Source organism: Mus caroli, unplaced genomic scaffold (genome assembly GCF_978045245.1).
Source record: "Mus caroli unplaced genomic scaffold, Mus_caroli_1 scaffold_1, whole genome shotgun sequence".
Classification (NCBI taxonomy): Eukaryota; Metazoa; Chordata; class Mammalia; order Rodentia; family Muridae; genus Mus; species Mus caroli.
In genome coordinates this window covers 115663024-115677602 of record NW_028227256.1, presented here as the reverse complement: position 1 = coordinate 115677602, position 14579 = coordinate 115663024, and the positions used below count along the sequence as shown (strand labels likewise).

The following is a 14579-nucleotide window of genomic DNA, read 5'->3' as shown; positions in this document are numbered from 1 at the left end:
GAAGGCTTAGAGAGCAAAAATCCCTACGGTGTGAGCCTGATGGTCTGAGTTCAGATCCACACACAGTAGCATGATGGTCTGCAGTCCCAGCATGCCATTTAGCAGAGATGGGAGGCAGAGACAGGGAGAGTTTCAAGAAATCCGTGGGTCAGTTATCCTGACCTATATGGTAAGACAAGAAGACTTTGCCTTAAATAGATGCAACAGCAATGCACGAGTGTTGTGCACGCACACAGATACACACACACACACACAAACACACAGAGATGGTCAGACATACAAACATGCACATGTGTGCGCACACACACACACACACACACGATGGGAGAATTAAACCATAATGCTAACTGTACAGAAAGAAGAGGCACCTGGCCATCTTTCTACTCCACTAGGACATCAGAGTCCTAGGGTGCAGAAAAATGGCTATAGTGTCATCCCTAGCTGGAAAAGTTGCCTGAGACCTCTGGGGCCATCCTCCTGCCTGAAGCAAAGATCTTCCTTCCCTCACCCTGTTGGCAGATGTGCGCCAGTGTAAAGCCAGGCTGCACGTGGTGCCAATTACACAAAGAAGCCCCAGAGCCCAGTTTCCCAGGTCCCACAGAAACACATGCAGGTGGCTGGCCCTGGGAGAGTCAGGCGGATCCAAGTGTGGGCTTAGCAAGATCCATTAGTGGATGCTGGTGTGCCTTGTAGAAGCTTTAGGGGACAGAGCTCTACTTCCCAGAGGCCACACAAGGAGGAGAAGAATCTCCATCAAGCCTCTAGCTCAGAGGTTCTCCACCTGTGGGTCATGACTCCTTGAGGGTCGAATAACCCTTTCACAGGGGTGACATATCAGATATCCTACATATCATTTATTTACAATTCATAACTAGCAAGATTGCAGTTATGAAGTAACAACAAAACAAAATTTTTGGTTGGGGGTTGTGACCACAACATGAGGAACTGTATTGAAGGGCCACGGCATTAGAAAGGATGAGAACCACTGCTGTAGACTGTGTGGGAACTTTCTAGGGGCTGACAGGGGTGGGAGGAAGTGACTGATACAGAGATGTGGCCTTTGGAGTCCTTATTCTCCTCATTGCTGTGACTGAAAAACCTGGAAAGGGCCTTATGGTTTGAGGGTACTGCCGCTGTGGTGTGAGGCAGCTGGTCACGCTGCATCCACAGTCAGGATGCAGAGAGAGATGGATGCTGACGCTGGGGCTCAGCTTGCTTTGCATTTTTCTTCCCACCAGGACCTCAGCACCAATGATGGCATCACCCACCCACATTTAGGATGGGTCCTCCCACCTCAATTAACCCAACCTAGAAAATTTCGCACAGATACCCAGAGACTCATTGCCGGGTAGACTCCAGAGAAGGCCAAACTGGCATTTAGTACTGACCAGAGTCTGCATCCTGGGGCTGGGCTCACCTGTGTTCACTCAGGGACAGATGCAGGGAGATCACTGCTCTTCTCTGAGCCCCGTTTCAAGTCCCCTGAAGCTTGGCAGCCTCTCAGGGCAGCCTCTGAGCTGTATGACCCTACCTTCTCTGAGCCTCTCCTGCCTTAGAACCACAGGGAAAGGTCACCACATCTATCTGTGAGGCATCATGAAAGAATCGTGCTGCCAGCAGTAAGCCTGGGCTCCACATCCTTTTGTTTGTCCAGTCACCTGGTTCTGAATCACAACAGTTGGTTGCTGGGTGTGCCTGTACTGCAGGGAAGACAGGGGAGGCCTGAAGACTTGATCTAGCCTGCAGGGACACTTGCTCAGCCTCAAGACAGTGACTAAAGGAATCAGAAGTGCTCTCTCTCTCACACACACAAACACATCCCACCACACACACAGGCGTGTTCACACAAGCATACGCACACATACACTCACCTAACACTGGAAAACCTACAGCAGGCAACCCCTAAATTATGCCTCCCTCAAACCCCAGTTGAAACTCTAACATTTGACTTGACTGTTTGAAGTAGTCTTTAAGAAGGTAATGAGATTGTAATTGAAGTTACATGAGATCACAAGGGTGAGGCTCTAATCCCTTAATATCAACAGCCTTATGGGGAGAGGAAGTGGGTCTGGAGAAATTGGGCAGCAGTTAAGACAACTGACTGTTCTTCTAAAGGACCGGTGTTCAATTCCCAGCACCTACCTGGTGGCTTGAAACCATTTGTAACTCTGGTTTCTAAGAAACCAGATTCCCTCTTCTGGCCTTTGTGTGCACAGACGTAAACATGGGCCAAACCCCCATACACATAGAATAAAAATAATAACAAAAAAGAAGGAAAGAGACAACAGTGGAGGGAGGGAGGGAGGGAGGGGAAGAGAAGAAGAGAAGCACATATCTGAAGACTTGGCTACCAGGCAAGGCAGGAGAATCTTGAGTTCAAGGTCAGCCTCAGCTACATAATGAGTTTGGACTGGCAAGATGACTCGGTGGATCAAAGTGCTCAGTGTGTGCTCATACATACCAAATAAAATTAAAATGTTAAAACCAATCTAGCAAAGAAGACTTGGCCACTCTAGAAGACAAAGGGGATGAGGGTTCACACCTCATGATAGTGTTCACCGCTCCAATTGACCCGTCCTCTGGGTCCTTGCTGCCCTGTTCACTGGGCTGCCCATCCCCAGCCCTCAGCAGGTGATCCCATCCAGCCCTGAGCAGTTCTGTGTCTCCCAAGCTTTCGTCTTTTCTCCCCTACCTTGACCTCTTGAGAACACGGTCATCTACTATTGTCATGCCAGGGCCCCTGTGCCTTGCCCAGGCTCAGAACAACATGGCCTTTATGTCTTGGGCCTTGTAACCGGTGGACTTGGGCAGATGCTATGAAGGGATGCCTGTGCCCAGGAGAACAACAGAATTACAGTGGGGGGTGGGGCAGGAAGGCTGCGCCATGGCCACTGTGGCCTCGGCAGGTTTTTCAGTGCCGAGGAGATGGAGACATAGCTTCTTGTTGCCAACCGCAGCCGTTTGAGACTCTCCCCTAATCTTTCCGGAACCTCAATTCAGGACAAATGCAAATGCAGGACTTTGAAGCCGAACAAAATTGAGGATTAGCAAGTATGATGAAGCAGAATTGGAACTTTAAAAAAAAAAAAGATGCTTAGAAAGAGGGACTGGCAAGATGGCTCAGTGGGTGGGTAAAGGCTTCTGCAGAGCAAGCCTGGAGAGCTGATTTTGACCCCTGGAGCTTGACCAATGGTGGAAGGCAAGGCAAAAAAAACAGGCTCAGAGACCTCTGATCTCTACATGTTCCCCCTCCATATTATGTACAGACACAATAATAAACATTTTTTAACTTAAAAAAAAGATATTTAGACAGAAAGGCAGTCAAGAAGATAGTGAGGCGTATCTATAAGTGTTTATGTAGCCTCCTTCAGGGCAAGCCACGCAGAAGTACGTTCATATATACTATTTTGGTGGTTTTTCAAACAGCTAAAAATGCTTCTTTTGATAAGTGAGTTGGGATGGCTGGTGAGATGCCTTGAAGGGAGTTATAATATGGTAAAAATCCAAAAACAAAACAAAGCAAACTCCCACAAAACCAGGACTCACTAGAGCAGCACAGGGTTAGGCATGTCCTTCTCCTGTAAACGAGAAGATGCTAGAAACTTTCAGGCCAATGGCTGGGAAGAGAGGAAGCGTTAAGCGACTGCTAACTGTGCTGGAGTCCTTGCTTGCTGCTGGCAAGGGACTTCAGCCAACCTCTGGCTCTTTTCCCTCTCCTGTTCCTAAGATAGTTCCCTGTATTCCTCCCCAGCCTGGCTACCCCTTCTGCTGTTAGGTCACTGCTGGACCACAGCAGATCCAATCCTCCCTTGGTCAGAGGGCTGCAACCTGACAGTCATCCCAGTGGCCAGCCCTGCACTCAGCTCACTTAGGCTGTGTGCCTGAGCTCCAGGTACGAGCAAAAAGTAGGAATGAAGCCACTCACATCCTTCCTGGCCTCTATCCCTCTATGCACACCCTTTAGGCTATGCCACATACTTTCCAACCCAAGCTCCCTAGAGTACAGAGACTCAGAAGAGATGCCAGGGGGGAAGGGCAGGGAAGAGGACCTACCATTTTGGAACTTCCACCCTAGACACAGAAACCTTGGGGTAAACTCTGAGAAGAGAAAAAGGTTCCAGCCTATATGCCCTGTAGTGCTGAGCTCTGGCCCGGATGGTTGGTTACTTCGGAGATACTAGCAGATTCCTCAACTGGGACTGGACGCTAAGACCTGGCTACATGCCTGGAGCATAGGCCACAGTGCACTATGTTGTCTGCACAGCCTACTGGGCCTGTGCTTAGGGAACAGGCAGGGTTATGGATGTAATGCCTCTACCCCCAAACCATGAGTACGCAATAACTGCTGTTATTACCCAGGTCTATGACCCGTGTTGTAGGGAACCCACGAGGCTCAGACATAGCCCCACCTCTGGGGAAACTGCAGCAGGAGCCACAAACACAACTTAGAGATTGAAGTCACTTCAGGAAGCTGGAAACACTCAGGGATAACTCCTGAGGAACCCCAAAAAGGAGAGGCCTGAAACTTGCTTTGGAGGAAAAGTCAGAGAAAGATTCTTGGAAGAGGTGGTAAAAAAAAATCCCCTCTAACAGGTCTGAGCATGACATTGTAACAGGAGCTGGACAGATGAAGTTCAGTGCACCAGGGGGAAGTGGCTTCTGTGGGTGAGCAATGTCTCCAGCCTTCTGGTAGCAGTTTGGAGGCCTGACCAGTTCTAGACAGCCTTGGGCACTGGCCTCAGGTCTCAGACTTGTCACATGGGCATCTCGGCCCTTTGTTCTTTCTGCTCCCTCACCTGGCACCCATTATGCCCTGTCCTTCTGCGTCTGTCTTGCCTGGTCTCTCCTTGCTTCCTGACTCTGTGTCTCTGTGTCTCTGTCACTGTGTCTCTCTCTGTCTCTTCTCTCTGTCTGTCTCTCTGTCTGTCTCTCTGTCTGTCTCTGTCTCTGTCTCTCTCTGTCTCTGTCTCTGTGTCTGTCTCTGTCTCTCTCTGTCTGTGTCTGTGTCTGTGTCTGTCTCTCTGTCTCTGTCTCTGTCTCTGTCTCTGTCTCTCTCTCTCTCTCTCTCTCTCTCTCTCTCTCTCTCTCTCTCTCTCCTGTTTTGTCTCTAAAAGTCCCAACAGAAGTTTCTACTTGGCTGGTAGCCCCTGGGCTTTGGGTCATGGTCCCTAGCCAGGCTATGGCAGCTGCCAGGGGTCAAAGATCAGAGTATGTCTCATGAGCTGTGGGATCCACAGAAGAGGTGGCCCTTTGCAGGGCAGCCTTGGGGCTTTGGGGGTCTTCTCTGATCCTCCAGGCCCTTCCTTGCATGCAGAAAGATTTAGGGCCACAGGCCCCTGCTACCCAGGTCAAAGGTCAGAACTGTGGCCAGACACTTCCGAAGCTGTCCTCAGACTGCCCTGAACCAGGACCTTCCAGGGCCCAGGCAACAGCTTTGTCGTCCTTGACAAACAGCGAGTAGTCCCATCGTTGGCATCAAACAGAGGGCAGGAGCTAATGAAACTCGGTGCTCACCAAATTGCAAGGCATCTTGGGCCAAAGTTCGTGCTCTTTTTGCCCCACCAAACACTGTCCCCTTTGCTTTTGCTATTGTTCTTTCCAGGGAAATCTAATTTTAAAACAAAACAAAACAAAACATGTTTTCTAACCAACAGGACACACACTGGTGCCAACAAATATTTGATGGGAAAGCAGTCCTTTGAGCCATTCAAGGTTTGTTTTTTAAGAGACAGGACAAAGTGTCGTCCCCAGCTGTCCTGAGCATGTGTTGGCCACTGCCACCCTCTGTTCCTTTGAGCTTGGAAATCTGGCCTGGGGTGTCCAATTGGAACACTGTCATGAGGACCACATACTTTCCAATCTGGAGGGTGGGGTAGTGGCAAGATCTTCCTTTAAATGGGGACGAACCAAAATATCCCAGTGAGTAAGCACTGGCAGCCCCGGCTGTTTCCACACACGGATGTCTCCACACATGGAGTGGCTGGCAAAGCAAAATGGCAGAGTCTAGGCCAGGGGTGACTAGAACACAGTGGATAAGTCACAATGGCTAGATGGAACCCAAGTGCAGGCAGTGTGTGTGTGTGTGTGTGTGTGTGTATGCATGTGTGTATATATGCATGTATATGTGTATGTGCTTATGTGTATACGTGTGTATGTGTATGTTGTAGTGTGATGTTCTGTTTTGCTTGCAAATGGGGTCTCTCTATGAATGCAGCCCTACCTCGTCTGGAACTCTCTATGTGGAATAGAGTGACCTCAAACTCATGGCAATCCACCCGCCTCTGCCTCCTAAATGATGTGATTAAATGTGTGTACCACCACACTTAGATGATGGTCAGTTTGATTGTCAACTTGACAAAATCTAGAGTCACCTGAAAAGAGGGAACCTCAACTGAGGAATTGCCCAGATCATACTAGCTGGTGGCCAATGGGTCTGTAAGCAATTGTCTGCAAATATGGTTGACGTGAGAGGCACCATCCCTAGGCAGGTGGACAGGGCCTACATAAGAAAGCTAGCAGAGCAAGCCGGAGAGGGATCCCATGAGCAGTTTTCCTCCATGGCTTCTCCTTCAGTTTCTGCCCTGACTTCCCACAATGGAAGGTGGTGATCTGCAAGAATAAGCCAGATTAACCCTTCCTCCTCCCCAAGGTGATTTGATCAGAATGTTCTATAACAGCAGCAGAAGGAACACCAGAACAGTGTGCATGTACGGGAATGCATGCATATATGTGTGTATGTATATGTGTTTGCACGTGTATATGTGCATTTTGTGTATGCATACACTGTACAAGTGTATATTTGTGCATGTGTGGGTATATGTATCTGAAAGAATAGTGTACATGTGAACATGTTGGTGTGTGGGTGTATATCTATTAACTATAGCATACATCTATGCATGAAATCATGTGTAGGTATGTGGGTGTACATGTATGTAAGTGTAGTGCACATGTGTGTGTAAGGAATGCAAATATGTGGGCAGGTGTAAGTATAGAGTACATGTATGCATATGAGTATGTGTTGTGTAGGTGTAGTGTATGTAAGTAGATCTGCATGGGGTGTGGACTTATGCATGTGTGAGCACAGTATACATGCATGCAGGTGGATGTGTGTAAGTATGGTGTGCATCTGTGTGGTGTGTTTATGCTCTCCTTTTAAGATTGCTTGCTACAGGTCCTAGGATTTTTTTCTCATACAAGCTTTGATGTGCATGTTGTGCCAGGCAACAACGTCATGACAGCCCCTTGGATGCAATTCAAATAAACCAAATTCGGGGGCAGCTGTCACATGAGAATCCATCAAATACCACAAAACCAGAAAAGTGGCTGGGTGCCATCTTGAGAAGAGTGCCCTGCACCCCCACTGTTCCCTGTGTCCCTCCCTGGCTTGAAGGCTGGGCCCATGGAGAAGCAGCCTGGTATCTAAATGAAAGCTTGCAAGCATGTCCAACCTGCTGCTGTGGGCTACGTGCATCCCAGGATGGCTATGAATGCAGCCCAATGCAAACACTAAGCTTACATAAAGCCTTATGAGATCATGTGTGTGTGTCTGTGTGTGTGTGTGTGTTGTGTGTGTGTGTGTGTGTGTGTGTGTGTGTGTGTGTGTGAAAGAGAGATGTAATTTGACCTCATGGTTCCTTCAGGTGAAGTTTGCAGATGAAGATAGCAACTTATCTTAATGTCAAAAGGTCAGATGTGCCTGCATGGAGCCGACTAGCTGGGGACCTAGAGTGACATTCTGAAGCCTTTGTCTGAGTCCTTGTCTGTCAAGTGGAGTCAACAATACCTCATTCACAGGGTTATCAGAAAACAAAATGGAAAACATAAAGCAAACACAAATGCAGACATGTACTAAAGCCTGGAGCTATTGGGCTGCAGAGCCCTGTCAGTCTGGAAAGCGCTTGTCATGCAAGCGTGAGGACCTGTGTTTGCATTCCCGGCACACACATAGAAAGCCAGGCTTGGGAGCTGGGGCTGTGGCCTCACAGGAAAAAGCACCAGCTAGGAAAGCCTGACAATCTGAAGGATCTGGTTCCAGCTCAGTACCAGAACCAACCCAAAAGCCCTACATGATGGCCAACATCTGAGGTTCCAGCACTCCCATCTTGAGACGGGAGCTGGAGATGGAAGACCTGGCCACAACTGCTCATGGAACAGCTAGCCTGGAGTACACACCACAGCTGCAGAAACGTCAAGAGAGCTCCTGTCTTGACAAGGTGGGAGGAGAGAACCAACTGCTGGAGGTTTTTCTCAGACCTCCACATGCATGTTGTGTGACGTCATCATGACTCTACTCACATGTATCTGTACACATACACAAACACATAGTGAGGCGTGGCAACGTGTGTTTGCAGCCCCAACACTGGGGGTGAGGAAGGAGCAGAGACAGGTGGATCCCTGAAGCACATCACCCAACCAGTCTAACAAAACTGATGAGTTTCAGGTTTAGGCAAAGGCCCTGTCTCAAACACACACACACACACACACACACACACACACACACACACACACACACTAGGGCTGGAGGAATAGCTGATTGATTAAGAGCAAGTACTGTTCTCGCAAAGAACCAAGTTTGGCTCCCAGTACCCAAATTATGCACCTCACCATTGCCTGGAACTTCAGCCCAAGGTGAATCTTATGCCCTCTTCTGACCTCTTTGGGTACTACACTCACACACCCAAAACCCACCACCACCACACACACTTAATTGAATTAAAACATAAGATCTATTTAAAAAAAAATGAAGGCAAGGTAGAAAACAATAGAGGAAAGACATCTGATGTTAACCTCTGGCTTCCATATGCACACATACACATGTACATGCCCTCTGCACACACATGTCCATACACCCATGAGTATTTATGCCACACCACACCCCTCCACACATACACACACAGGTCAGCCTGTCAATGTCCTTGGGAGGCTCTAAGACTGAGACATGAGATCAGACATAACTAGCTGGACCTGGCTGTACCCCTTCCTCTGTGACCTTAGAGGTGATGTGAACTTAGAACCTACAGCAAGGAATCTATCAGCTATGAGGGTAAGGTGAGTCAACGCTGCCTTTGTGGAGAACTGCTAGCCATGTAGCCCTGGGGTACCCCTTTCTTTTCTCTGGACTAGATCCTTATCCTTGGATATACGAGTGGACAGACTATCCCTGGCCTCTAGCACCCCCACCTCCCACCATCAGTGGCCAAAGATATGGACCTCATGGGTCCATTCCTTGCCTACTGTCTCAGCCATGGCACCCAAGTTCTGGCTTTCCCCCATAGTTTCCAGATTCTCTATAACCTTTCAGTTCTCCAGTGCATCAGCCTATAAGTGCAAGGACCAGATCAGAAGCAGAATAAAGAAAAAGCAGGAAGGTAGTTAGGCCTTACAATCAGCAGCTAATTAGAGGCCGACCGATGAAAACCCAGGGAACCAAATGTGGTGGTGCACACTTTTAATCCCAGCACTAGGGAGGCAGAAGCAGGTAGCCCTCTGTGAGTTCAAAGCCAGTCTGGTGGACATAATGAGTTCCAGGACAGCCAGAGCTGCAAAGAGCTTTAAAGCCTATCTCAAAGGAAGAGGAGGAGAAGGAGGAGGCGAAAGGAAGAAAGAAAAGAAAAGAAAAGAAAAGAAGAGGAGAGGAGAGGAGAGGAGAGGAGAGGAGAGGAGAGGAGAGGAGAGGAGAGGAGAGGAGAGGAGAGGAGAGGAAAGGAAAGGAAAGGAAAGGAAAGGAAAGGAAAGGAAAGGAAAGGAAAGGAAAGGAAAGGAAAGGAAAGGAAAGGAAAGGAAAGAAGGAGGGAGGAAAAGAAAAAGGAATTCAGGTACATTCTGAGACTGAAATGGAAATACTGGGGCAGCAGGCAGTGGGAGGAGACTGCAGAACCATAGGTGCTCTCTGGGTCATCCTGGGAACGTTATCCTCTCCCTTAGCCTCACAGCTGGACTCAGGAAAGCAGCCATAGTGCGTGTGTTATTGTCACTGTCTCCTAGAGGGAGGTAAGGGCTTTCTGTATCCCGCACCAGCTCATGTCCCACTGACAGTCTCTCTCCAGCTGGCTTCTTCCCCAGATAGCCAGCAGCTTGATGCACAGGAGGATCTACATCTACCTATATGGTGCTCTCACATACAGATAAAACCCCTGGTTATCTGGGACCTTAGATAGGGTGTGCCAGGGTCTCTAAGAGAAGAAAATAGACCTGTCCTTGCTGTGAAGAGAGGACCTGAAATCACTGGGAGGAAAGGGAATCACTGAGTATTAAACTGCCAAGTTTCAGCCCAATCACATTGCCAATGCCTTGATGGTATAGGTAAGGAGTTGGTCAGCATTCACCTAGCAAGCCCGACCCTGCTTCATGCTTTTTACTACCCTGAGAAGCTACAGAGTCTTGCTACAGACTAATCTGCCCAACAGTATTCTGGGGCCAGGAAGAGGAGAGGGCTGACCTTTGTGTGCTCTATGTTTATCCCATAATGAGTCAACATCATAAAGCTACAGGACACAGAGGCAGGTTCCCCTGCCCCTACTTAGCAGGGCCAGGAAGCCTAGATACATCCATTAATGCTTCTTTCTGTGGGTGCAGTAAACTTTATGAGTAGTGTTCAAGAATGCAGGATCCTTAAACCCCTCCTCTTATCTGGGGCTCTGGGATGGAAACTGAGGGAGATGCTCAGTGTTGGGAGCTGAGTTGTGACAGAGACTCTTCAGCAGCCCCTCTCTTCCTCTCGTGTTTTTCCTGGGGTGGATGGTCCAGGGCTTCTTAACGCTTGGAGGCCATATAGACCATAAGATCCACCACCCTGTTGCTGTAGCCATATTCACTGTCATACGAGGAAATGAGCTTTAAAAAGTTGTCATTGAGAACAATGCCAGCTCCAGATCAAAGGTAGAAGAGTGGGCCTCACTGTTAAAATCACAAGAGACAACCTGGTTCTCAGTGTAGCCCAGGACGCCCTTTATGGGTCCTCAGGTGCCTGCTTCATCACGTCTTTTATGTCATATTTGGCAGGTTTCTCCAGGTGGCATGTCAGATCTATGATGGACACATTGAGGGTAGGAACACAGAAGGCCATGCCAGTAAGCTTTCTGTTCAGCTCTGGAATGGCCTTGCCTACAGTCTTGGCAGCACCAGTGGATGCAGGAATGATGTTCTGGGCAGCCCCATATCTATCACATCGCAGCTTTCCAGAGGGGCCATCCACAGTCTTCTGAGAGGCAGTGATGGCATGGGCCATGGTCATGAGCCCTTCCACAATGCCAAAGTTGTCATGGATAACCTTGGCCAGGGGGGGCTAAACAGTTGGAGGAGCAGGAAGCATTGTTGACAACCTCAAGTGAGTTGTCATACTTCTCATGGTTCATACCTATTACAAACATAGGAGCATCATCAGAAGGGGCAGAGATGGTGACCCTGTTGGCCTCACCCTTAAAGTGAGCCCCAGCCTTCTCCATGGTGGTGAAGACAACAGTAGACTCTACAACACTCACTATCAACAAAACCCCATTTGATGTTGGTAGGATCTCACTCCTGGAAGATGCCAATGGCCTTCCTGTTGGTGGCAAGCTTCCTGTTCTCAGCCTTGACTCTGCTGTTGAACCAGCCATGGGTAGAGCCATTCTGGAACATGCAGACCATGTTCTTGAGGTCAATGAAAGGATCACTGATGCCAATGGTATATCCACTTTGCCAGACATGAAGGAAGCCCTGATAACCAGGTACCCAGTACTGCCAAACCTTCACCATTGTGTCTCAGGGACAAGGCTGGCACTGCACAAAAAAATGCAGCTGTCTCTGGAATGGGAAAGATGAGAGAGCTTCCTTTAATGCTCTTATTTGGCGGAGGGTGGCTCATATGCGCATATGTGTGCATGCATGTGCCAGGCTAGAAGTCAAATTCAGTTGTCACGCCTCAGGATAGTGATGCTTGTTTTATGTGAAGGCGTTTGTTTTGGCTTTTGATTTGAGAGGGTGGGGTGTTGTGCTGGTTTGAATAAGAATGGCCCCATGGGCTCATATATTTGAATGCTTCGTCACCGTCACCGTGGAGAGGCACTATTTGATAAGGATTAGATGTCGTGGCCTTGTTGGATGAAGTGTGTCATTGGGAGTAGAGTTTCAAAAGCCCACACCAGGCCCCGTATCTATCTTTGCTTCTCTCTCAGCCTGTGGATCGGGTTGTAGCCCTCAGCTACTGCTCCAGGGTTGTGCATGCCAACATGTTTTCCATCGTGATGATAATAGACGACATCTTGAAACTGTAAGCAAGCCCTCAATTAAATACTTTCTTTTGTAAGAGTTGCCTTGGTTATGGGGTCTCAGACCGTTGTTGATTTGTTTGCTGTTGTTGCTTGTTTGTTTTTGTTTTGAGGAAAGGTACCACTGTCTGGAACCTGGGTAAGCTACCTAGCAAGCAAACCCAGGGACTCTCGTGCTTTTGCCTCCACAGCTCTGTAATTACTTGGTTCTAGGGATCAGACACAGGTCCTCATTCTTAGGCTGCAAGCAAGTACTTTGCCACCTGAACTATGTCCCCAGGCCTAACGTTCCTACTTTTAAAAAAAATATTAGAAATTACAGTGAGTGCTAGAGAGGTGGCTCGATGGTTAAGAGCAGGGACCTCTCTTCCAGAGGACCCAGGGTTTGATTCCTAGCACCCACATGTCAATTCACGCCTGTCTGTAACTCATGCATGTGGTGCACAGATACATGTATAGGTGAAAGACCAATGTACGTAAAATTAACCAATTCAACGTTAAAAAAAATGGGCATTTAAAAAATTTACAAATGCTGGGGATGGTGACACACACCTTTAACCCTGGTACTTGGGAGGCAGGGACAGGTTGATCTCTATGAATTTGAGGCCAGTCTGGTCTACATAGTGAGCTTCAGGACATTCAAGTCTATGTAGTGAGAACCTGTCCCAGCAAATCTCTCTCTCTCTCTCTCTCTCTCTCTCTCTCTCTCTCTCCTGTCTCTCTCTCTCTCTCTTTCTCTCTCTCTCTCTGTGTGTGTGTATGTGTCTGTCTGTCTGTCTGTCTGTCAGATAATAAGGCTGAAAAGATAGCTCAGTGAGTAATAACAGTTACTGTAAATGCAAGAGGACCCCAATTCACACCCCCAGTTCCCTTGTAAAAGCTTAGACATGGTCATATATGCCTGTAAAAGGCTAGGCATGACCATGCATACCTGTAACATCAGTACTGGGGAATAGAGGTAGGTGGGATCTGGAAGTTTGATAGCTAACTAACCTATCCAAAATGGTGAGCCTCGGTCCACTTCAGATCTTGTCTCAAAAAATAAGGTGAGGCACAACAGATGAAGCCTAGACATCTTTCTATGACCTCTACATGCTTGTAGCTTATATACAGATATGCACACACATGTGTGCACATGTCACTCAGAAACACATACATCATCCACACATGGATACACACACACATACACACAATTACAACAGCTAGTTGTGTTGGTACTCACCTGTAATCCCAGCACTCAGGAGACAAAAAAGTCAAGAAGACTGTGGTAAATTTGAGACCAGCCTGGTCTGCATGTCAAGTTCTAAGCCAACTGTAGCTACATGTAAGACCTTTTCAAAAAAACAAAGCCATGATTGCAATCTTCATCATCATCATCGTCTAGCTGTTATAAGTTTATGATAAAAGAACAGATATTTATAAGTCATGCTGTACTGTTCCTTCTACTATCTAGTAGAGCTCCCTACTATCTATAGTAATGTGTGTACAATGGACTAAAGGGCTTGCACCCAAGCCTGGCACCCTGAGTTCGATCCCCAGGACCCACATGGTTGAAGGAGAATATTGATTCCTACCAGTTGTCATCTGACATCAACTGCACACCATTTATGCCCCCACATAAATAAATTAATGTTTAAAAATTTTTTTCTTTTGGTTTTCTGGAGCTACACTGTCATCCTACTGCAAATCCTGCTTTGATTTGCACACAATGAGTTGGATGAATTTCGCCATGATTGAGTAGAGTCCTGACAAGAGCTACAGAGGTGGATGTCACCAACGACCTTCTTCCCTGCAAAGCTGGGTCACTTTGTTTTGTGTTTTCCGTGGGAATAGACTGTGGGGCATTGAACATCAGCCCATTTTCAAGGATAGGCTCCTAACAGTGGCGCTTCCACATCCCCAGGAGTTAGCATTCTGAATGCCTCTGAGCCCCTAACCACTTTCGTACCCTGCACAGGGACCATATCCCCTCTTGTCATAAGTGGTCCCACAGCCCCACACCCTGGCAGATGCATCCGACTTAGCATCACCTTTCACCCTGCAGTCTTGCTGCATCAGGTTGATTCCCAGCAGGTGGGGAGGCAGCAGCTGCTTAGCCATTCAGAGCTTCCTAGACTGTTTTAGATTTACTTTGTATTATATGGGTATGTATTATATGGGAGTATATCCACATGAGTGCAGTTACCCTTGGACTCTAGAAGGCGGCATCAGATCCCTAGCGCTCTTACTACAAGCTGTTGTGAGCTACCCAACCTGCATACTGGGTTGGCTCACCTAGTTCTTCACCGCCATTCTTCCTAGAAATGTCTCCAGCCTTTCCCTGACCACTGT

General features: G+C 47.9%; 1 pseudogene; it reads right to left on the bottom strand.

The window, feature by feature from the left end:
- Window positions 1–10752: 10752 nt before the first annotated feature.
- On the bottom strand, window positions 10753–14348 carry LOC110295965 (glyceraldehyde-3-phosphate dehydrogenase pseudogene; annotated as a pseudogene).
- Between the last annotated feature and the right edge of the window lie 231 nt (window positions 14349–14579).